A 23,248-nucleotide genomic window follows, 5' to 3' on the forward strand; every position below is an offset into this window, starting at 1 on the left:
ATGAAGGAGGGAAGGGAGGGGTAAGAGGTATTAATATGTGTTGCAGAAGGAAGGGGGAGGAAGGGAAGGAAGCTGGGTCAGTAAAGTGTGGTATGTGTTGTGTTGGGGTGGGGAGGGAGTGGCTAAGGGAAATATGGGTGAGGGAGAGTATGGAGGGGAGGGGAGAGAGGGGTACCAGTGGAGAAAGAGGGGTTAATGGAAAGGGGGAGGGGGAGGTAGGGGGTAATGCCATGCACTTACGACAGTGGGAAGGGGAGGGAAGGGGAGGGGAGAGGAGGGGAGAGGATGGAAAGAAGTTATGTGATGAAGTGCATTGGACGGGGAGGAGGAGGAGGAGGAGGGGAGGGGGGGATTTAAGATCGTTAAGGGGAGTGGAAACATGGGCGCTAATGTGTGGCGGTGGGGAGGAGGAGGAGAGAGAGGAGGAGGGGAAGGGGGAGCAGTGGAGGGGAAGGAAGGGAGGGACGCACTAAACTGTTCTGGTGGTAATGGCAGGGGGGGGGGGGAGTGGGTGGTGGAGGTGGTTAAGTGCATGGCAGGGAAGGGGAAGGAGATGGCAGAATGAAGGAAGGGAAGGGTTATTAAAGTTACTTAAGGGATGGAGAAAGGAGAAGAAAGGGGGGAAAGGGGAGAGAAGGTTGAAAAAAGGTGGAGGGGGAAGGAGGGGAAGGAGTATGGAAACGGTTATCAAAGTTTCATACGGGATAGAGAAAGGGAAGGAGGCATGTGGAAGAATGTGAAAAAAAAAGGAAAACAATAAAACTAAATGGCATGACAGGAGGGAGTGGAAGAACCTAAATGGGGAGGATGAAAAAGAAGACAAAAAGTGGAGGAATGAGTGCTGGAAGGAAAAAGTAAAAAAAAAAAAAGGAAAAAGGAAAAAGAAAATGAAATAAATGGATAAAAGGTCAGTACTGAGGCAACATTAAAGAAGAATTAGAGAGAGGGAGAGGAAGGGTAAATGCTAAACTCTGTAAAGGAAGGAAAAGGAGTTGAGGCTCTAATAATAGCGGAAAAAAGACGACAAAAATATCCACCGGTTGTTGTTTAATGTCCAGCGAACTAAAAAAAACAAAAACATCAAGGAAAAAAAATATTCGAGCTACTAAACTAATTTTGCTTCACATTTTCAGCTTTTTCAAGGACCTATTTTTAGCACAATCTTGTTCTTTTTATCTCTATTCCTCTTTATTATATTTTCCTCTCTGTATACTGTTTTCTCCATGTGTGTTTTCTTGACTCGGTTATCCTGTTGTTGCCTCTACTTCCTATTCCAGCGGCGTCTCTTTCCTTAGTCCGTGTGTTCTTACTTTTCCTTCGTTCGTACTTTTCCCCAGCTCTGTTTTTTTTTTTTCTCACTGTCCTTGCGTCTCTCTCGTTCCTCTTCTTTACACCTTTCTTCCTCTCTCCAGTTGTTGCGTCGACGTTTGTATTTTGTTTTTATTTTTCCGTCTTGTTTATTTCTCATGACATATTATTTTCTCCTTATTGTCTTTCTTCTGTCATTCTTTCCATACTAGAGGAGGCGGTGGCTGAGTTGATAGCATGCCGGCGGCGCGTTCAGAAGGATGCGGGTTCAAGTCCTCCCCGCCACCACCACTGGGATTTTTCAGTCACCGCCGAGTGGCCGAAGACTACCACATGCTGTCCTGAAGACCACCTATCAACCCGGATTCTAGGCTCTCTCTCTAAACAGAGGTTCATAGATGACCTCTGAGGGGCAGCATGAGCCAAGCGAGATGGCGCCACTATAAACATATGTCTGCACAACAACGGAATGGGGCTGACCAGCAGGCCTAACGGATAAAGCCTACCGGTGCCATGGGCCGTAACGTAAAACAAAAAAGGTTCTTTGAGTGTTCTTGACTCAATCCTCCCTTTGCCTCTACTTTTTATTCCAGTGGCGTCTCTTTCATTAGTCCGCGTATTTTTTTTATAGTTCCTTCATTTGTTCTTTTCTCCATGTTTGCTTTCATCTCACTATCTCCTTTTTTCGCTTTCTTTACTTCCTTTCTTCCTTCCTGGAGTTCTATCTTTACCACTGCTTCTTATTCCAGCAGTGTTGCTTTCCTTGGTCCGAGTGGGTGTTTTATATTCCTTTCATTTCTTCTTTTTCCCCAATTCTGTGTTTCTCTTTAAGTTTCTTTTTTTACTCCTTTCTTCCTTTGTTCCCACGTTCGCAGTGTTTTAGTTTTTTTCTCTTTTGATTATTTCTCCTGACATCTTATTTTCTCTTCACTGTCTTTCTATTGTCCTTCTGTCTCTTTTTATTTCTGCAAGACCTGTTTTGCTTTCTTTTTCCGTTTTCTTGCTGTTTTTTTTTCGAGATGTAGCATTTCACTCATTTTTTCTGTTCCTCCTCCTCTTCTTTCTCTATTTTCTCTTCCCTCATTCTTTAAGTCTCTCTCTACCTCTCCTTCTTCCTCTATTTCCCTTTCAAACCTCTTTCCAATATTTATGTTTTTGTGTATTTCTTTCTTATTTCGCTATTTATGTTCCTTCTCTTTCTTCTCCTCCCCCTCCATTCTTTACAGTCCAATTTTTCCTCCTGTTTCCTCTATTTCCCTCTCGTTTTCTTTCAAACCTCCTTCCCTTTATATTCTTTGACCTATTTCTCTCTTTTCTACCTCCCCCTCCTCCTCCTCCTCTTTGTCCTCCTTCACTTCCTCATCCTTATTCATAACTTTCTCCCCTTACAATTCTCTTTTTTCTTGTTACTTCTCTTCCTCTTTTTCCTTCTCCAATACTCCTCTTCCCTTTCCCTCTTCCTCCTCTTCTTCTTCTTTCTTCCTCCTCCTACTTTTACTACTACTAATACTCTTCTCCCCCTCCTCTGTTTCCTTTTTTTTCTTCTTCTCGTCAGACTCTCAAAAAACCTCATTGTCCTTTTATTCCTCTTTACGCTGTACTTCTCATCTTACTCCTCCTCCTCCTTCTTCTCCTCCTCTTCCTCCTCCTCCTCGCCTCAAAAGAATCTCGCGTCGTGTTCGGGATCAGAGTCATTTTCTGCAGCATTGGTCGGCCTGTCAGATAATTCAAGACGCGTGGTTCCCTCCTGACCCTCCCCCATCCATCCCCTCTCCCCTCCCCCTTACCTCGCCCAGCCTCCTCATAAACACAGACGGCTCCTGAAGGGCAATGTCGGCGACCACCTAAAGACCCGCGGCCCATCCACTCGGCTTCAAGGGGAATGAGCAACGTAGAGGCATCGTGGTCCCTTATTCGCCGCCTCCTCCTCCTCCTCCTACTCCTTGGTCTTCGTGTACTCGTCATTCTCCTGTTTTCCTTCACATTTCGTTTGGTACCCTCCTTTGCCTCCTCCTCCTCCTCCGACTACTACTACTTTCCTTTCCTTCCTATTTCCTTTGGTACGTCCTTTTACCTCCTATTCCATCTGCTACTCCTCCTTGTCTTTTTCCTTCTCGTCCTCCTCATCACTCTGTTTATCTACTTCTCGCCTTCCCTGGTCGCCTCTTCCTCGGTCATCTAGTATTCCTCATTCTCCTGTTTTCATTTCCTTTTCTTTTAGTACCCTCCCTCTCCTCCTCCTCCTCCTCCTTCTCTTCTTTTTCGTAACTCTCACCATTCTACTTCTTAACACGCTGCTATTCGCCTTTTTATTATTCCTCCTTATTCTCGTGCACCTCTTCCTTATATTAGTCTTCCTTTTCTTGTTCGTAATTCTTATCTTCCCATTTCTCTTCTTTCTCCTTTTCGAACTCTCCTCCTATTAATCTTTTTCCTCCTTTTTCTATCACTTCTTCTTTTCCTCTCCTCCTACCTTCCTATTCCTCCTCTTCCGCCTTATTTTTTACTTCTCTTTTTCGAACTCGCATCCTATTCCTCTTTCTCCTCCTTTTTCTATCTCTCCTCCTCCTCCTTCTACTCCGACGTCCTCCTGGTGGCCAATACGGAAACCGGCCCCCCTAACGTGTCCTATAATGTCCGCTGATTATGAGTGGTCCTTCCGTCCGGGTTTCATCAGCAAAGCGAGGTTTCGGAAGCGTCTGAAAGGGATCCAACTCAACCCTGTCACCCTCACGACCACGCCACGACCCCCTCACGACCCCCTCACGACCACGCTCGCCAGGCCGGACCAACACCTTATCAGCAGTTATCTCCGAACGACCCCGTCTCAGGTTATTTTATTCGGCACTTTTTTCCGCTCTCTCCTTCCCCTGGATCTGAGAGTAGGACGAAGAGGAGGAGGAGGAGGAGGAAAAGGAGTCGGAGGAGGAGGTATAAGAGAGGAAAAACTGCAGCCGGAGGGGAAGTTATGGCTTGTTCTATCCCAACCCGAGGAGTCTATTCTGATATATTCCTCTCGGGTTTCCTTTTTTTAGATCCGGGTTGAATGATGCTTTGCCACGCGCGGGTTCATGCTCACAAAACCCGAAACGATGAGCATATTCATCCACAAACCTTCACGAGCCTCCACACACACACACACACACACACACACACACACACACACACACACGGGACCACTCTTTCAGCCTCAATCACACACACACACGCCCACCATTAAGGGCAAACTATTCCCTTTTCAGGACTTAAAACAAAATAACATCGACGCTGGATAATCGTAGAGGAAGATTCACAACAGCGGCCTCGTCACCTGTCACAATCAGCGATACGTGATCAATACTAATGACTGGGGGAGAGGGGGGAGGTGGGGGAGGTGGGGGAGGGAGAAGGGAGGAAGAGGAGGTAGGAAGAGAGTTGCAGCCACCACTGGGAGAGGAGCAGAATGAGGGGAAGAAGAGGGGGGAGGATGAAGGGAGGAGGAGGAGATGCAACCAACTAAAGGGAGGGAGGATGAAGGGAGGAAAAGAAGATAGGAAGAGAAGTAGAGTCGCCCCATCAACGGAAGAGAGGTAGAATGAAAGGAGGAAGAGAAGATAGGAAGAGAAGAGTCACCCCCATCAACGGAAGAGAGGTAGAATGAAGGGAGGAAGAGAAGATAGGAAGAGAAGTAGAGTCGCCCCCATCAGCGGAAGAGAGGTAGAATGAAGGGAGGAAGAGAAGATAGGAAGAGAAGTAGAGTCGCCCCCATCAGCGGAAGAGAGGTAAAATGAAAGGAGGAAGAGAAGATAGGAAGAGAAGTAGAGTCGCCCCCATCAGCGGAAGAGAGGTAGAATGAAGGGAGGAAGAGAAGATAGGAAGAGAAGTAGATTCGCCCCCATCTGCGGAAGAGAGGTAGAATGAAGGGAGGGAGAGGAGATAGGAAGTGGAGAGTAGAACCCCCGTCCCCGCCCCCTCCAGGTGAAGCCACGATCTGTTATTGACAAGCCAACCTGTTGCTCCACGGGAAAGACAAACAACGGGTATACGCTATTTATTTTCCAGCAAGGAGAATACGGCGCACGGAGCGGGGCGAGTTGTTCATCTCTACGCGTTATGTGCGGGGCTCATACACGCGGATTCGGTGTACGCGATGCTGGAGGATGGATGTGAGGGCCGTATTTGCTTCGATGCGATATGGAACTACCTCTGAGCGTGTATTACTCTATTGTGTATTCCTTTTTCTTACCTCTTTGTTGATTGGTGTTACTCTGATCGCATTTCATCTATTCTATTCATGGATTCAGACTAGGTACAGTAATTGAAGATAAGACTGAGGATATGAAATTGTCTTTGAGCTTGTGTTACTCAATTGTATATTCCGTTTTCTTACCTCTTTGTTGATTGGTGTTACTCTGATCGCATTTCATCTATTCTATTCACGGCTACAGACTAGTGGATGTGTATGTCAGACTAGGTAAAGTAATTGAAGATATTTTGAGGATATGAAATTGCCTTTGAGCTTGTGTTACTCTACTGTACATTCTGTTTACTTACATATTTGTTAGTTAGTGTCACCTTGATCACATTTAATATATTCTATATATGGATACAAACTAGTGGACAGGTGCAGGTGAAGCAACTGAAGACTAGATTTACGATATGAAACAACCTTTGAATTTGTACTAATTTATTATACCTTTTTTTATCTCTGCTGGTCGTATTTAACCAATTCCATTCATTGATTCAAACTAGCGGGCATGTGTACTAGGTTAGAGTAAGTAACATAATTGAAGATAGGCTTATATAAGTTATGAGTACCCTGTAGATACGTTGTAAATACCTTTGACTCGTGTTCATAAATGCTTAAAATGTATATATATCAGGGTCATGGCTCTCTTTAGCATCCCCCCGAGGCCATCTATCAGCTCTCGCCCACACCAGCGGCACATGAGAGGCAGCACACAGCCGTCGCCCCGCCTAACGGCCGCCATCTCTCTCCCTTCAGCCAACGGCCGTGCTGACCGCCTGTTTGCCTATTTGACCCGCGCGCGCCATCTGTTATCGACTGGAGGCATCTCGAGCGTGTTTTGTTTCAGTACCTCTTTTGTTTGCTTCCTCCATTTTGACTCCCGCTGCGAATGGCAAATTGAGCCGAGTAATCTGGATTCCAGTGGGCATTTTCCGGTGGGTATTTTGCCATGTAAATTTTATTCATGGTTGTTTGCTTTGGTGTAGTGGTGGCGGCGGTGGACCAGCCGAGGGAGGAAAGAAAAGAAAGAGTAGAGAGAAGGGTTGTTGTGGGAGAGAACGAGAGAGAGAAGGAGCGAGGGAGAGATGATAAAATGGTGAAAGATGAGAAAACAAGGAAGGAAATGTGAATGGTGAGGGAGGAGAGATGAAGAGTAGAGAGAAGGGTTGTTGTGGGAGTGAACGAGAGAGAGAAGGAGCGAGGGAGAGATGATAAAATGGTGAAAGATGAGAAAACAGGGAAGGAAAGAGGGCTGGCGAGGGAGGGGAGATGAAAAGAGAAGATAAAAGGTTGAAGGAAGGAAGCAGAGTAGGAGTGGAGGAGATAAAGAGAAAGATATGACAAAAGGGAGACGAAGAGATGATAATAGGAATGGGTTAAAGGAAATAGGAGTATCAGAAGGGATGGTGGATGCAGGGAGAGATGTGGAGTGTGACGGAGTGTGGAAAAGAGTGAAAAGGTAGACACGGGCTAAAAAATCTCAGAAAAGTAAGATAAAGGAGAGAGCGAGACAGAGGCAATACATACAATACACAAATACAACAAAGAAAAAAGAAAACAAAGCAAAATAAGACAAAAAATAGCAAAAACGGATGAAAGGGAGAAAAAAATAACAAGACAACGTAAAAAACAACAAAGGCACGGGATGGATGGAGGGACATAGGAAGGGAGAGAGGGAGGGAGGAAAGAGAGAGGGAAGGAGAGGAGGGTAGGGGATTAGGGATGGGAGAGGTAGTGGGCGGTAAAGCACCAGTAAGCGCTAACGCCAACCTAGGCAGGGTAATGAAAATATACCGGAACCCAACCTGGATATATATGGACGGATGCTGCTCATTCCGGGTTGTGTGGAAGGAGAGAGAGAGAGAGAGAGAGAGAGAGAGAGAGAGAGAGAGAGAGAGATTGATGCTTTACTACCAAATATTACTAAAATGTCAACCTGTAACCTATTCTATCCTTTAAACTCTTCTCTCCTATCTCCTTTTATCCTTCTCTGAATCCTACGCATCCTTACTTCTTCCTTCTGCCTATCCCTACCACTCCTCCTTGCTATCCTTCGCTCCCTCTATTGCTACCCCCTCCCCCCCGCCGGTCCCCCTCCTGCCGGTCCCCCCCCTCTCTCTCTCCTGTTCCCGTAAAAAAGGACTCCATACAGCAATTGGCTTTCAGAGTGATTGGAAGAGCAACGGATACAGGAGGGAGAGACGGGCGATCACACACACACACACACACACACACACACACACACACACGTACACACACTGAGGCCATGGGGCAGACAGGAGAACAGTATAAAAAAAAACAGTGATGGAAAAAGGATTAAAAATGCGAGAATTAATTCCGATACGGTGATGAAACGAACTGCTCTCTCTCTCTCTCTCTCTCTCTCTCTCTCTCTCTCTCTCTCTCTCTCTCTCTCTCTCTCTCTCTCCCTCTCTCCCTCTCTCCCTCTCTCCCTCTCTCTCTCTCTCTCTCTCTCTCTCTCTCTCTGAAAAAAATGAAAGGTCGTCGGGCTGCACTAACATAATTAAGGCCGCTGTGGGTTTTCTCGTGACCTGAGCTCCGGCGCGCACGTTGCCAAAAGTTCAAGGATTTCAAAGGACAATAATAGCGACATTTTTCTCTATATTTTACGATGAATGAGCCAGGTCCGTCCGCGCGCATGAAGACTGATGGACTTGCAGAGACCCCGATGTATATTAAAGAGGAGATGAGTTGGTGATAATTCTCTTAAATGCGCTTCCCACCTGCATTGACACAGGTGGGTTCATATGTATTACCTTTTACGCGCCTATGAGGAAATGTTAACATACAGATGCTTAGTGCAAGGCTTTCTCTCCGCTCTCAGACAGCACGGTGTTAGACCCCAAGTAAAATTATTCAAACACGTTAATTCCAGATTGCTAACATTGATGAGAAGACCGATTGATGGAAATGTTTGACTAATGTTCCTCTTCGTCTAAATTTCACCAATAACTCGTCACACAAACCAAGTATAAGTATATGTAGTTTCAGAATTTCAAGATAGCAAATTGTACACGCACGCACAGAGAAACGAGTGCCTGGACGAACAAGTAGATTGGCTGACGGAAAACTCAATCTCTTTTTCATCACAGGCTTCTCAGAGATGAACAACTCGCCCCGCTCCGTGCGCCGTATTCTCCTTGCTGGAAAATAAATAGCGTATACCCGTTGTTTGTCTTTCCCGTGGAGCAACAGGTTGGCTTGTCAATAACAGAAACAAGGACAAATGGGTGCCCAAGTCCATACAAATACGTGTTTCCATAAATATAAGTCATCCATACAGAAACTGATAAGAGAGAAACAATGGAAGATAGATATATAACTTGATTTTGTACCATTTTCTCAGATAAAAGAAGAGACGCAGGAGCCATGCCTAGAGGAAAAAAATAAATTCATATGTAAGGGGATTTATACGCTGGAGAGGGAGATCGATAGGCACAAAGATAGGGAGGAGTAGAGAAAGATGGGAAAAAAAGTTGCGATTCCCTTTTTCAATTTTGTTCCCTGAGCCGACGGAATGCCCAAATACGTGTAAATAAATGAAAATATATAGGGAGGAGAAAATGGAGAAAACTGAGAGAGAGAGAGAGAGAGAGAGAGAGAGAGAGAGAGAGAGAGAGAGAGAGAGAGAGAGGAGATAGTTAGTTTAATTAGTTAGTTTATTGATCACGAACATCAAAGAGACAGAGGGACAAGGAACAGCGCTAAGCCTGGACTTGGGACGATAGTGATAGTGGAGGTGGGGGGGGAGGGGGGGGGTAGGGGTAGGGGGTAGAGGGGTAGGGGGTGAAGCAGGGGGGCCAACGACGAATTTATATGCATGGAAGGAGCAAAAGGACACCTAGGCAATCAGGGACTGGCAGGGGACGCCGCTCTCTCTTTGGCAGGGGAACAGCGGCATGTGACGGATGACTGCCCGCCCCCCCTGCCTTTCCCTCCCCTTCCTTTCCTTCCTTCCGTCCCTGCCTCCTCCTCCCCTCCGCTCCTCGCCTCAGATGGACCTAAAACCCCTGCGTCATCCCCTCCAGTCACCGATCCTCTTTTCACTTGCACAAAGGCACCTCGATCCCATCTTTATGTAGTCTTTGATTCTTCTCGGGAACTCGTTAAGGATTCAGAACAGCGAACGACAAGGTTAACAATGCGAGTGGTGGTGCTTATGATGTTACTGTTACTACTACTACTACTACTACTACTACTACTATACTACTTCTACTACTATTACTACTACTATTACTATTACTACTGCTACTACTACTACTACTACTACTACCACTATTTCTCTTTTTCTTTGCCACTAGCTCCACACACAACACGACGCAATGCATATGAAAAACCTCAAGTGAATCTCTTAGCTTTAATATGCAAACCACTTTCATTGTCAAGAGCACGCTACCCCGGCACTACAGCAACCTTAAATTCCAGTCCAGATCCTCCCTTCCCCCCCTTCCACCTCCACGACCACCATAACCACCACCATGACCACGACTACTGCTACAATGACCATCACCATCATTTCTACTTAACAAACGTGGGTTCAAACACTCTCCAAATTTCTATTCAACCTCTTCCTTTTCTCTTTTTCCTTCTCCTCTGTTTCTTTCATCTCCTCTTCAACTTCATCCTCTTCCCTTCTTCCCTCTTCCTCCTTTACTCTTTCCTACATCTTCTCTTCCACCTCTTTCGCTTCTCTTCTCTTTCTCCTCTTCCTCCTCCATTTCCTACATCTCCTCTTCCTATATTTCCTCTTCTCCTCTTCCTCCATTTGCAACATCTCGTCTTCCAACTCTGCTTCGTTTTTCTCTCTTATCCTTCTACTCTATTTCCAACATTTTCTCTTTCGCAGGTTTTCTACTCGCTTTCCCCCTTCTCCTCCTCTTCTATTCCCTACATCTGCTGCACCTCTACTTCTCTCTCCTCCTTCTCCTCTTCCTCCTGGCTCTCCTTCATGTCCACCTCACGGCAGCTCGTTGGTTCTCGGTCAAGCAATGTGGCTGAACACAATTTAGCACACGTCCGGAGGGAGCAGCTGTGTGGAAATGCTCTGGGCGGGAGGCGACTGAGGCTGACTGTCCCTCGGCTCGTCGCCCGTCCTGTTAAAACTTAAATACGGGTTCTTGTTCCTCTGTCCAGCAAGTCCCGCCTCCACAGCTGCTTGTTCTCTCGTGTTTTTTTCTTCCTTCCTCGTGTATCCCTTTGTTTTCTGTATCCCCGCCGCTCTTTTTGTTTTCCTGCTGCGTTGTGTTTTGGTGTGAAGGGAAGCATTTGGAGTCTGAGGGATAAAAAGAGATGAGATAGGAAGGACAAAGGAGAAGCAGGCAAAGGGATAAACACAAGTGCATGAAGGGTTTAGAAGGATATGGAAAGATTACGTGGGTGTGTAAAATATGGGAAACAAGCTAGAAATGAATGTAGGAAAAGGAAAAGACAAGAGATGAGAGAGAGAGAGAGAGGGTAATAAGTGCGTGCAGATAAATACAAAATAAAAAATATAAAACTGAAACGAAAGGAAGTGAACAAAAGGAAGGGTTTAGAAGGATATGGAAAGATTACGTGGGTGTGTAAAATATGGGAAACAAGCTAGAAATGAATGTAGGAAAAGGAGAACATAAGAGATGAGAGAGAGAGAGGTTGATACTCGGACGTAAAGAAGATCAAAAGAAACAAATTAAAATGAAAAGAAAGAAAGAGTAACAAAAAAAGGACTGCGTGGGAATGATAAAAGGGAAAAAACAAGGAATGGATGAAGGGAAGGGGAAAGACAAGATATGAGAGAGAGGTTGGTATACGTGGGAGTTAAGAAATGCATAAAAAAAGTAAAATTGAAACGAAAAAGAAAGTGGAATAAAAGAAAAACGACAGCGTGGGAGTGATAAAAAAGGGAAAACAAGCAATTAGTGAATAACAGGAAGGGGAAAGATGAGAGAGAGAGAGAGAGAGAGAGAGAGAGAGAGAGAGAGAGAGAGAGAGAGAGAGAGAGAGAGAGAGAGAGAGAGAGAGAGAGAGAGAGAGAGAGAGAGAGAGAGAGAGAGAGAGAGAGAGAGGTATACGTGGGTGTATAAAAGTGCGAAATAAACAAAAAATTAAACAAAAGAAAATGGTCAAGGGATAGAAAGGGATACGTAACGAAGAGAGGGAAAGAGAAAGACAAGAGAGAGAAAAGAAAGAAAGAAAGAAAGAAAGAAAGAAAGAAAGAATTAAACATAAGAAAAAGGCCGAGGGACAGGAGAAAAGGAACACCCAAAACTAGTGACCACGTTCCTTTCTGCCTCCTCTCAGGCGTAAAGGCTGGTTTACACGGACGACAGTTTTGCCTCGACATGCCACGACAAATGTCGTGACACAAGCTGGGCACGAGAAGGCCACGAGAAAAGTTGTCGCGCATCTATCGTGCCCTTGTCGTGCACGCCCCGTGCAGGTCGCGACAATTGCTTTTACACACACGAAAACGGGCCACGACAAGGGGCACGAGGGGCGTTTCAGGTGGCACGAGGCTGCCACGACAGTTCATCTTCTGCCACGACGGGCCACGGGGCGCCACGAGATGTCGTGCCCTTGTCGTGAAGGGGCTACGAGGTGGCACGACAGAATGGGCACGACAGATTTAACATTTTTCTCGTGGCACTGTCGTGACCAAATATTGAGCATGTTCAAAATTTTTCGGGTTGTCGCGACAAGGCCGCGGGGTGGCACAACAAAGTCACGAGGAGTCCACGGGCTGCCACGACAGTTGTATTTACACGGACACGAGGTGGCACGACAGTTTGTCGTGGCATATCGTGGCAAAACTGTCGTCCGTGTAAACCAGCCTTTAGTGTGTGTTACGTCGACATATACTGCGTCGCCAGGAGTGGAGGAAGTCATGTTAACTTTTTTTGTGGGGAGCCTCGAGGTAGCTGAGACGAAAGACTGTCGCTGCTGTTGTCGTCGTTGTTGTTCTTGTTGTTGCTTGTGGTGTGTTCTGGGGTATTGCACGTTCATCCTCCGAGTGTCGTGAGGCAAAGTGTTCATATTTCATCGCCAAGTCTTGTGCGTGTCTGCTGCTTTTTGGTCCCGCTTCTGCAGAATGTTACGGAATATCACTTAGGGTTTTTCTTTCTTTCTCTCGTGGATTTTTTTATTCTTTTTAGGTGAATTATCCGGTATTTTTGTTCTGTGGTTTTGCTTTTTGTATGAATATTTTTTTGAAGGTGTTGAGTTTGATTGGGGGATATTTTAATTACTCATGGATGTGTTTTTCCGTGTTATTTTTCTTCCCGGACTAGAGTTTTGTTATGGTATTATCTTTTCGTCCCCTCCTTTTCGTTCCATTATCTCCTTGTTGTTCTTGTTTTTGTTATTGTTGTTTTTGTTGCTGTTGTTGTTGTTGTTATTGCTGTTGTTGTTCTTGTGCTTGTTGTTGTTGTTCTTGTTCTTATTCTCTTTCTTATTCTTCATTTTCTTTCTTCTTGTTCTTGTTCTTGTTCTCTTTTTTTTTCTATTATTATCAACATCATTTTTCTATTTTTGATTAGTCATTCAGCCGCCACTCTTCTTGTCTGGCACTTTGGGTTTTTTTTTTTTCTAGCTAGGTGATTATCCCTTAAATGGTTGTTTGTTTGTGTTTGTGTGAGTGTGTGTGTTTCCGTCTCTTTGTCTGTCTCTCTGTTTGGCTGCCTGTCTCTATCTTTCTATCTGTAACACACACACACACACACACACACACACACACACACAAACACACACATCATATCGCACAGTCTCATTATGTCTGAAATTCCTGAACAAGCAGCAGCTCTTCGTTCTCAAGCTGTTATTTAGTTCGATGTCCCGTGCCGTGCCTCACGTTGATAAGCTCCTCGGAAATACCAACACGACCACTGGTACGACACGGGGAAGGTCAGGAGCGTAATGGCAGTCTTACATTACTCCCCTGAAAGCCTCTATTTGTGGACATTCGAGGAAACCGCTAATAATAAGGACAGATTTCCAAGCGACCCACAAACTACATCTGTATCCACTCACGCAAAAGGACATGTAGAGAAACATGAGGAATGCTGACAGGGAAGTGCTCTAATTGAATTTACCTGAAAGCTTTTAATTAAGGGTACTCAGAGATAGATTGACATTTTATATATTTATGTATGTGAAGGAGTTAGACGTTCTCTTCTCAGAAATCTGACGTAAACGCACACTCCCTACTATTCTGAATGTTCCAGTCTCACTACCACGCTTTTTCTTTTTTAAGCCCCGATTTTGTTTGCGATATGTCTAGACGAGGTTACCGTGAATATTTTATCTCCTCTTTGTACTTTTTGGATGTGGTGTTCCAGTAAACTGTTATTTTCTTGTTAAATGTGATAAAGAAAAAAAATCCTCTGTCTGTCTATCTCTCTCTCTCTCTCTCTCTCTCTCTCTCTCTCTCTCTCTCTCTCTCTCTCTGTCATACAGATATTGTTAGCACACACACACACACACACACACACACACACACACACACACACACACACACACAAACTCAGACACAAAAAAAACTTTTCACAGTCATTACAAAGAGGTAATGAACGTAGAATTAAGTCCCCGAGTATATAATTTACGAAAACAACAAAATTCCTCACCGTGATATTGTGGTCCAGACAATTACAAAAATATAAAAAAATGCGAGCGGAAAAATTAAATATATAAACTAACCACTAAATTATACGTTAAGTCTCTTAAAAATGCAGTATACCTTGAAAGTTGATTCAACATTTTAAATATTCGCGACGCAGCAGCAAAGGGACGCATGAATTATTGATGTCCCTAAGCCAATGTGTAGAGTGTCAGCTTGCAATTTGTGAACTACTTTCTTCCTCTGTGTGAAACCTGAAATTTCCACAACAAAATTACTGAAAATTTGATGAAAACCGAGATAATGTTACTGCGAATTTTGGTTGGAGAGAAAAAAATATATGAAATGTCAAAAGCGATGAAGAACATGGTTATGGAGAAAAAAGATAACCACCAAGTTGACAGGACAAAAAACACGCTAGAAGGTCACCATTACCTAGACAAAGAAAGAAAAAAATACATATCAAAAGCAATACGCAACAGATTAACGAGCAAAAAAAGAACATGCCAGAAGTTCAGCATCATCAACTAGGGAAGTAAATAAATAGATGTTTAAAGCAATGAAATATATATGATCATGAAATATCCAACAGGTCTAAATAATAATAAAAAGCAAACAAAAGGGTCAGAATTATTCAACCCGGTGGCAGGTGTAGGAGGTAGCCCGGTGGCACCATCCCCTGTGTTCCTACCCCCCTGTGGCACTCAGATACCCCCCCCCTCCGATTCCTGTACCTCATTCGCGATCCGACTCTCTCCTCTCCCTCTCTCCAACTCTCTTCTTCTCTCCTCCTTCTCTCCCTAACCACTGCACCCCCCCCCCTTATCCTTCCCCCGACATCTCTCGACCTTTGTTATTGATTTTCATTAATCAAATACTCCAAATTAATTTACTAATACACGAACCCATAATTCAGATATTTTCTATTTAATTTCTTCCGCTCGCTGGTTCTCTCTCTCTCTCTCTCTCTCTCTCTCTCTCTCTCTCTCTCTCTCTCTCTCTCTCACACACACACACACACACACACACACACACACACACACACACACACACACACACACACACACACACACACAAATAATCCAATGAAAACAAGTGAACAGAACGAATCGGAATGCAAATAAAGAATAAAAGCAAAACTGTATAGAGTCAAAATGTGTGTGTGTGTCTGTGTGTGTGTGTGTGTGTGTGTGTGTGTGTGTGTGTGTGTGTGTGTGTGTGTGTGTGTCCATACTGAGAATAGCGAGGTTTGGCAATGCATATCAATACTGTATTTCAACTAACTATTCAATCCTTCAAACTGATTTATAGAGGTCATGTCATTTCAGCTCATTTCTTCCATGCGCACGTAAATATTTTTCTGCACTAGACCTATTTTTCTCCATACTTTTCATTCCCATATTCTTGGTAGTAACTCTAAATGCCATGCTTCATTTCGTTTCACTTTAGGTTATATTAATTCCCTAAGTCACATCCTCCGGTTCTACTTACAAGATTGACTGAGTCTCTTTAGATATCCTTTACCCATTTTCACTCTTCTATATTCGTTACAATGTAATAATGTTGCAATAGGTTACTTCCTCTCATTCAGAACTATCGACCTTCACACGAATCAACACTTTCCAACTCTTTCCTTCCTTCTATTCCACTACCCTCTACGGCCTCAATGTTCTTTCTACCACCAGTTTCGTTGCCTCTTTACTTTCACACTTCTATCATCATTTTCCCCCTATATCCTCGAGCACTATCCTACACACACACACACACACACACACACACACACACACACACACTAATCTACCATTCTCTCTATTCTCTGCTACCTCCTTTTCTCTCAACGAGCGTTTGTTATTTTCCTACTTTTGGATATTTTTAAATCTCGTTTATATATATTTTTTTGCTCATGACCATCTTTGTTAGTCTTTACCATCCACTTTTTTTATTCTCTCTCTCTCTCTCTCTCTCTCTCTCTCTCTCTCTCTCTCTCTCTCTCTCTCATCCCCTACACCTCTCCCTCCATCAGCGTGCCTCCTTCATGCCATCCATCCAGTTCACTTCCGTGCGCCGTGACACTTCGATCTGCCAGCCACCCGGAAGACTAATGGCTGTCTCAGGCTATGCGAGGCTTCTACTATCGCGGCGAACACTGCTCTCTGGAAGGCGGCTTTGATGGGCCCTCCGAGTCCCCTAAACGACCCCGGAAGATGGGAATGTTTGGGTCGGTGAGGGTGAGTGCACCGCCTCGAGGGGCTTCAAAGGCCTTGCCACCTCAATAAGATAAACACGAGGTGTGTCACAGATGGTCACTAATGAGACCACGTGTGTGCGTGTGTGGGTATGTGCTAATTGCTCTTGTTATGCGATGTATTGACCCTAATAAGCGATGCATAAATTGAAAATACGTAAATACAGTAAAAAAAAAAAAAAGGATGAATTGATGTTTTTTTTGTCGCTGGTGGCTTTTGTCTCAACCTCTTTTGTTATTTTTTGACTGCTTTAAAAAACATCGACACTAATTGTATACACGCACACAGGCACACACGCACGAGCACACACACACACACACACACACACACATACACACACAAACACACACACACACACACACACACACACACACACACACACACCTGGAGGCTGAGCACAGGTGAGTCATCAAGCGACACAGGGAACAAAACGCTTTGAAAGATCACTCGTGCGCTAGCAAGGACACAAAGCCTTCACACACACACACAAAAAAAAAAATACATACATTCATACATACACATATACGTTCACTCACATACTTAAACACACTTACAAACACATACAATCATCACGCGAACAAACACACAACAATGAAGCAGGTGCGGAAAATACTTACAGCTACAGTCAGATTCCGAGAACCACACATGACTTAGGCCATGATGGGTAAATACTTAAACATTTATGCACACTAAGAGACTCTCCTGAACTGATTGAGCACGCTTTCAAGAATACAATGAACAATGTATAATAAAAAGCACCCAAAGGTACTTATTAGCAAAGGAGAGTCTCGTTTTCTGGTTTAGTTAGAAAATACTCCCATAAAATATACAAAAAACCGTACTTCCAAATAGTATAAGCTCACAGATAGATAGACAAATAGATATAGATATAGATAGATAGATAGATAGAGAGAGAGAGAGAGAGAGAGAGAGAGAATATCTAACACGCTATATTCCCAAACATAACACCGAAGAAATAACTCCATAACAAAAAAAGTGATTAAAGAAAGGTTCTCCTAAAATGAAACCTAAAAAATAAAACTTTAATTACACACCCGAGTTGGTTGCATTTCACACTTGAAGGATAAAAGGGGAACGCAAGAGTGATTTCAAACTCCCCTCTCGGTCCTAACCACTCTTACTCCCTCTCCTCCTCTTCCTTCCTTCCTTCTTCGTCCTCCTTTCCTTCCTTTCGCTTCCTCGTCTTCGTTCCTCTTCCCTAGTGACACAAATACTCGTTCCTCCTCCTTGCCCTTCCCTTTCTTTCCTCGGTTCCTTCCTCTCCTTGCGGAAGAGGGGAGTTTTAAACGGAGGAGCTTTGTCAGAATGGCTCTTGGGGCATAAGGACGGCCAGAAAGCAACCCTCGCGAAGAGTCTAAATCCCGCGACGAGGGAAGTGCGTGGGAAAAACCTGGAATTGTAGTGTTTGTTTTCCTTTCTCATACGAAGGACAAGTTTAAGTCCTTGATGTTGTTGGCGCCTCGCTTTGCTTTACTCTTTACGGGAGGGCTGGAAACTTGCTTCATATATTTTATTATATTGTAACGGATACTCTATTTGATATGTGCAGGAGGAGCTATTTTTTTTCTTTATAATAGGATCAAATTCCTCCCCTTGATGTTGGTGTCCCTTCTAGGTTGAGAGATGGACTGATATATAACTGGTAGATAGATAGATATGGATAAATAGACAGCTTGATGATAGATTGATAGCTTGATAGATAGATAGATAGATAGGGAGGCAAGGAGACACATTATTTTGCTAGCACAATACGAAAACGGGAAATGTGTCACCGATAAGTTCGACACGGTGCACAGACTCACATGAAAATATTAAACATTTCACGAAAACAAAATTGAAGAGGATAGTGTGTAGAGAGGACGGTGCTTTACTCACTTAAACAGTTATATGATAAATGATTAATGTTTACCTTCATGTTTATTTACTTTATTTATTTATTTATTTATTTATATTTTTTTTGGTGTGTGTGTGTATGGCGATTAATGTGTCAGTCTCCGTGTCTCTCTGTCTCTCCTTGATACAGGCTTTTAGCTCCCCACTATTTTATACATTTTCCCTTCACAGCTTCTCTATCTTTAATCCTCCTTTGATCTCTCTCTCTCTCTCTCTCACATGTTTGGATTCGAGACATCACAACACAACTATCTTGGCTAGAATCTCAAGAAGTTTCTGTTGAACTCCGCATCACAGAACATTTTCTCTATTTCTGTGAACCTCTCTCTCTCTCTCTCTCTCTCTCTCTCTCTCTCTCTCTCTTCGAGACATCACAACACAACTATCTTCTGGAATCTCAGGAAGTTTCTGTTGAACTCCGCATCACAGAACATTCTCTCTATTATTTCTGTGGTCTCTCTCTCTCTCTCTCTCTCTCTCTCTCTCTCTCTCTCTCTCTCTCAATAAACCTAACGGCCTCAATATTTTTCTATCAATTTATCTATCAAGCTTTCTATCTATCAATCAATCTATATATCGATCTATGTATGTATATATGTATGTACGTATGTATCTATCCATCTATCTATCTATCAATCTATCAATCTATCTATCTACCTATCTATCTATTTATCTAATTATCAATCTACCAATGTTTTACACCATGTATCTTCCAGTCACCCTCGTTTTTCTTGTATTCTCTGCCTGCTTTCGTGTGCTTCAGAAACACTAAATGCTATACAGAAACCATAATGTTGTATGCTGTTACTGAAATTCTACGAACATATTGTAACAAAAAGCGATAAAGAGAGAAACAGGTGAATTGCCGTAGAAAGAACTATACGAATATGTAGACAGACAGAAAACATGATGATGAAAGGACAGGACAGACAGACAAAATAACACACAAACACACACACACACAAAAAAAAAAAACACGCACACACCCATACAGGCTGAAAAAGACAGACAGAAAGAGAGGCACACACGGACACCAGGAGACATAGAGGCAGGTATGACGGGAAAATAAGATAATGAAAGGACAAGACAGACAGACAGACAAAATAACACACAAACAAACACACACACACAAAAAAAACAACCCACACACATACGGGCTGAAAAAGACAGACAGAAAGAGAGGCACACACGGACACCAGGAGACATAAAGGCAGGTAGGACGGGAAAAATGGAGACAGGGAGGGAGGGATAAAGGGAGAGAGGATGATAATTAAAACCGTAAAAATCGTGCCTGTTGAGTTTAATCTGGCCTCCCCCACAACACTTTGCAGCAGTAACAGTAATTATAAGGCACTCAAATACAGTGTGAAACGCGACTACCTGCACGCAACCCGCAGCCACGGACATTAATTTTATAAAGTTTGTTATTAAAATCTAGCGCGGCAAGGCAACCTGATGCAACGCGGTGCCCGAGAGATATTTTGCACTTGTTTTCATTGAGCGACCTTACCACATCACCTCTCTCTTGTTGTTGTTGTTGTTGTTGTTGGACGGAAAGGGTAGTGTTATTGCTGTCGTTGTTGTTTATAATTTGTTGTTTTTATAGATGTCGTTTGTGTTTTATGGAGATGCGACTTTCTTATGTGTTTGCTTGTGTTTTTTTAGTGTGTGTGTGTGTGTGTGTGTGTGTGTGTGTGTGTTTGTAAATAATTAGATGCACATATAAAGGTACACAAACATAACATACATAAACACGTACATTCAAAAAGGAAATCAATCACATTAGTAAATATTAACACACACACACACACACACACACACACACACACACACACACACACACACACACACACACACACACAAATAAACATATCAATATTTCATTCCCATTGCATAAAAACACAGAAGTATCCCCCGATTTTATCTCTCTCCATGGAATAATAATAGAAACGAACATAAAAAAAAACATTCTGAAAAGATCTCTCTCTCTCTCTCTCTCTCTCTCTCTCAAACTTGCACTCAGAAACAGTACTTGAAGATCACGACTTTGCATTCTCGCCCAAAGGTTACGGTCTCAAGGGCACGATTCTTGTTTTGCCATTCACTTCCCCGCCCAGAGCTTCCCTTCGCCTCCCCCGACACTCGCGCGGCGGGTCTCAGGCTCCCAATGGCCGCTTCGTCTTCAAGTGGCCACAAACGTCCTTTTAAGAGAGTCTTGCGGCGCTTCTAAACCACCTCAGAGGCCGTGCAAGAAGTGTTTTCCATGCACTGCTGCCGCTCTTGCTCCTCGTCTACTCTCTTCTCTTCCTCTTCTTCCCTTCCTTTTCGCCCTCCTTGCTCTGTCGTGTGTTTTTCGGGTGGTTCGTTTACTACTTCTTCCTTCCTTTTATTTCCAGTCTCCTAAAATTTTTATACTCGTTCTCTTCTATTGTCTATTGTTTTTATGGATGCACTCTGCTTTAACTTTATTTCTCTTATTGTGTTTTCGTTCCTCTTTTTATGCTTTTTGCCTTCTTTTTTGTCTTCTTTTATACCCGCTCCGCTTTTGTATTTTTTGCCTTTCACTTCATCGCTTAAGAAAAACAGTTACGCAGGTGTTTTGCAGCAAACTTGTTCACAGATATTTTTGATACGCTATTAACGTTTTTTTCTTCCTTGGTAGCTTTTACTGTATTATATCCTTATCCTTCTCTATCTTAGTGTCGTCTCTATATTGTTAGCTTTCCCTGTTTACATACTCCACTAGAAAATTTGTAGTTAATTGTGTAACAGTAAAAGTAATCTCGTTATCACTTTGTTTTTCATCACTAACTACTTCAATTACAACTCTAATACATTTCACTCATGTTTTTTTTTCCTAAGGCACGAACTCTCTCTCTCTCTCTCTCGTCCTCTTCCCTCGTTCCTAACTTTAACTTCCACACTTCATCCATTTCCGACAGTTCTCCGTTCCTCGCCCTCTTCTTCATTTCCTCACCAGTGTATTCGCCTTCCCTCCTCCCTCTCCTCGAGTCTCTCCGCCTCCCCCTCGTCTCTCCATCAAACAACCACAACTCTGCTCTCAACACGACGCATTCTCAACATTGCTGGGTGAGATGCGCCTCCCCTGCCGAACACGAGAGAGAGTGAGCGAGAGCGAGCGAGAGAGAGAGAGAGAGAGAGAGAGAGAGAGAGAGAGAGAGAGAGAAAGGAAAGATATGTCATGTAAAGAGTGATACAGAAAAGAACGTGAAATGTTTAATTATGTTACTAATACTATCTTCTTTATTTTCATTTTTATTACTGCTGTGAAAAGACAGGCTCATACTACTACTACTATTACTACTACTACCACCGCCACTATAACCATCAATGACAATAAAAAAGCATCACTAATAACCACAGGAACGGTAATGAGAGGGCGTGCGCGAGGTTAAGGTACCTGCGCCAATTTTCGTAAGCTTTTCACCTGCAAGTCGACTTCAGAATCCGCGACGATGGTGGCGAGAACGAGGCCATAACTGTCTGGCGCGTGTCTATAAATAAAATAAAAAGGCAACATTAAGGCTCGTAATGGGCGTAGTGGAAGTAGACCTCTGCGTGCGTGCGTGCTTTTGCGTGTGCGTGTATGTAGTACGTGAGTGTGTATGTGTGTGTACGGCTGTTCCTTCGTGGGTTGTTTATTGTCTCCTGAGTGCGTTTATTTTTCTCTTTCGCTGTTACTAGGTACACTTCTCTCTCTCTCTCTCTCATACGCCTACTTTTCATAACAAATCCTGCGATCTCCCAATTACTTATCGTCTTATTTCTTATCCTTATCCTTCTTTAACTGTATCCTCTTTCTCCTCTTACTCACCATCTCCTTCTGTCTTTCTTTCCTTCTCTTTCATCTCCACACTCGCATCTTTACGCCATAGCTCACATTCCCCATCCCCCCAACGATCGCTCATCCCTCCCTGCCTTCCCTCAGCAACAGCCCGACACGCACCATCCTCCACAATATTGATCAGGAAAACGTGGATCGCACACCAACACGCCCGCGGCTCACACTCGCCACCCGCCGCCTCCACCTCCATGAATACCAAACCGATGCATTGCCGGCGAAGGGAACGCATGAGGGCGGGATAAACAAATAAATATACACGGCGGGAATATATGAAAGACGAATGCGGGGGTAAACGAAGGAACGGGTCATAGAATTAGTAATGAAGAGCGTCTCAGTAACATTTATAGCCCACGCGACGAAATTGTGGAAAATTCTACGGTCCTGGTGTGCCGTATTTCACTATCAAACGCTGCCTTCTACAACAGATGAGCACTAATAAACTACTAAACATTGAATATCCACTCACATTACTGTCCATCGATGCTCAGAACCAATAATTTCCTTGTCAATCAACCTGAAAGAGAAAAAAATACAGAGGTGAGTTTTTAGTCATACACTGAAAAAAGGCTTCCCAATCCCATACCTCTCGGAAATTCCCTTTTTTCATCCGATCATTTTTTGCCAGCCTTCACGGGGTAGCGTGGCCTCATTGACTCTCAGAGCTCAAGTATGCATAAATATTTAGGAGCCGTGGGTTGGGAATTGATTATTGGGAAGAGTCGAGAGGTAAAGGCTAATGTTGCTATGTCACAGGCGATGATGTTCTTCTTTTTCGTTTGCGCTCTGTGTTGGTGATTCTCTCTTCAGTTTTGTATTCCTCTGTCTGTTCTGGGATGGCAATGGAAGCTCTGCTGGTGCTTATGTGTTGCTTGCTGCATTCCTGGTTTCGGTTGTGCTGTTTGTGTTTTTTATCCTGCCTAGCAATGGACGGGTTGGCTAAATATCTCCAGTGTGTGTGTGTGTGTGTGTGTGTGTGTGTGTGTGTGTGTGTGTGTGTGTGTGTGTGTGTTGCCTGCTCGTCGCTGTAGCTTTGTCCGAGCATTGCCGCAGAAGGGGTATTGTGATGTTGTGTATTG

The 23,248-nt window shown here is 43.7% G+C and overlaps 1 long non-coding RNA gene across 1 annotated transcript in view; it reads right to left on the reverse strand.

The window, feature by feature from the left end:
• LOC126983842 (uncharacterized) overlaps positions 1 to 22,689 on the reverse strand; it is a 100,126-nt gene extending 77,437 nt beyond the window's left edge. The window contains exon 1 of the long non-coding RNA XR_007736263.1: positions 22,639 to 22,689. This is a non-coding gene — a long non-coding RNA (uncharacterized LOC126983842). The remainder of the gene's footprint in view (positions 1 to 22,638) is intronic.
• Between the last annotated feature and the right edge of the window lie 559 nt (positions 22,690 to 23,248).

The sequence above is a fragment of the Eriocheir sinensis genome, chromosome 55 (genome assembly GCF_024679095.1).
Source record: "Eriocheir sinensis breed Jianghai 21 chromosome 55, ASM2467909v1, whole genome shotgun sequence".
Classification (NCBI taxonomy): domain Eukaryota; kingdom Metazoa; phylum Arthropoda; class Malacostraca; order Decapoda; family Varunidae; genus Eriocheir; species Eriocheir sinensis.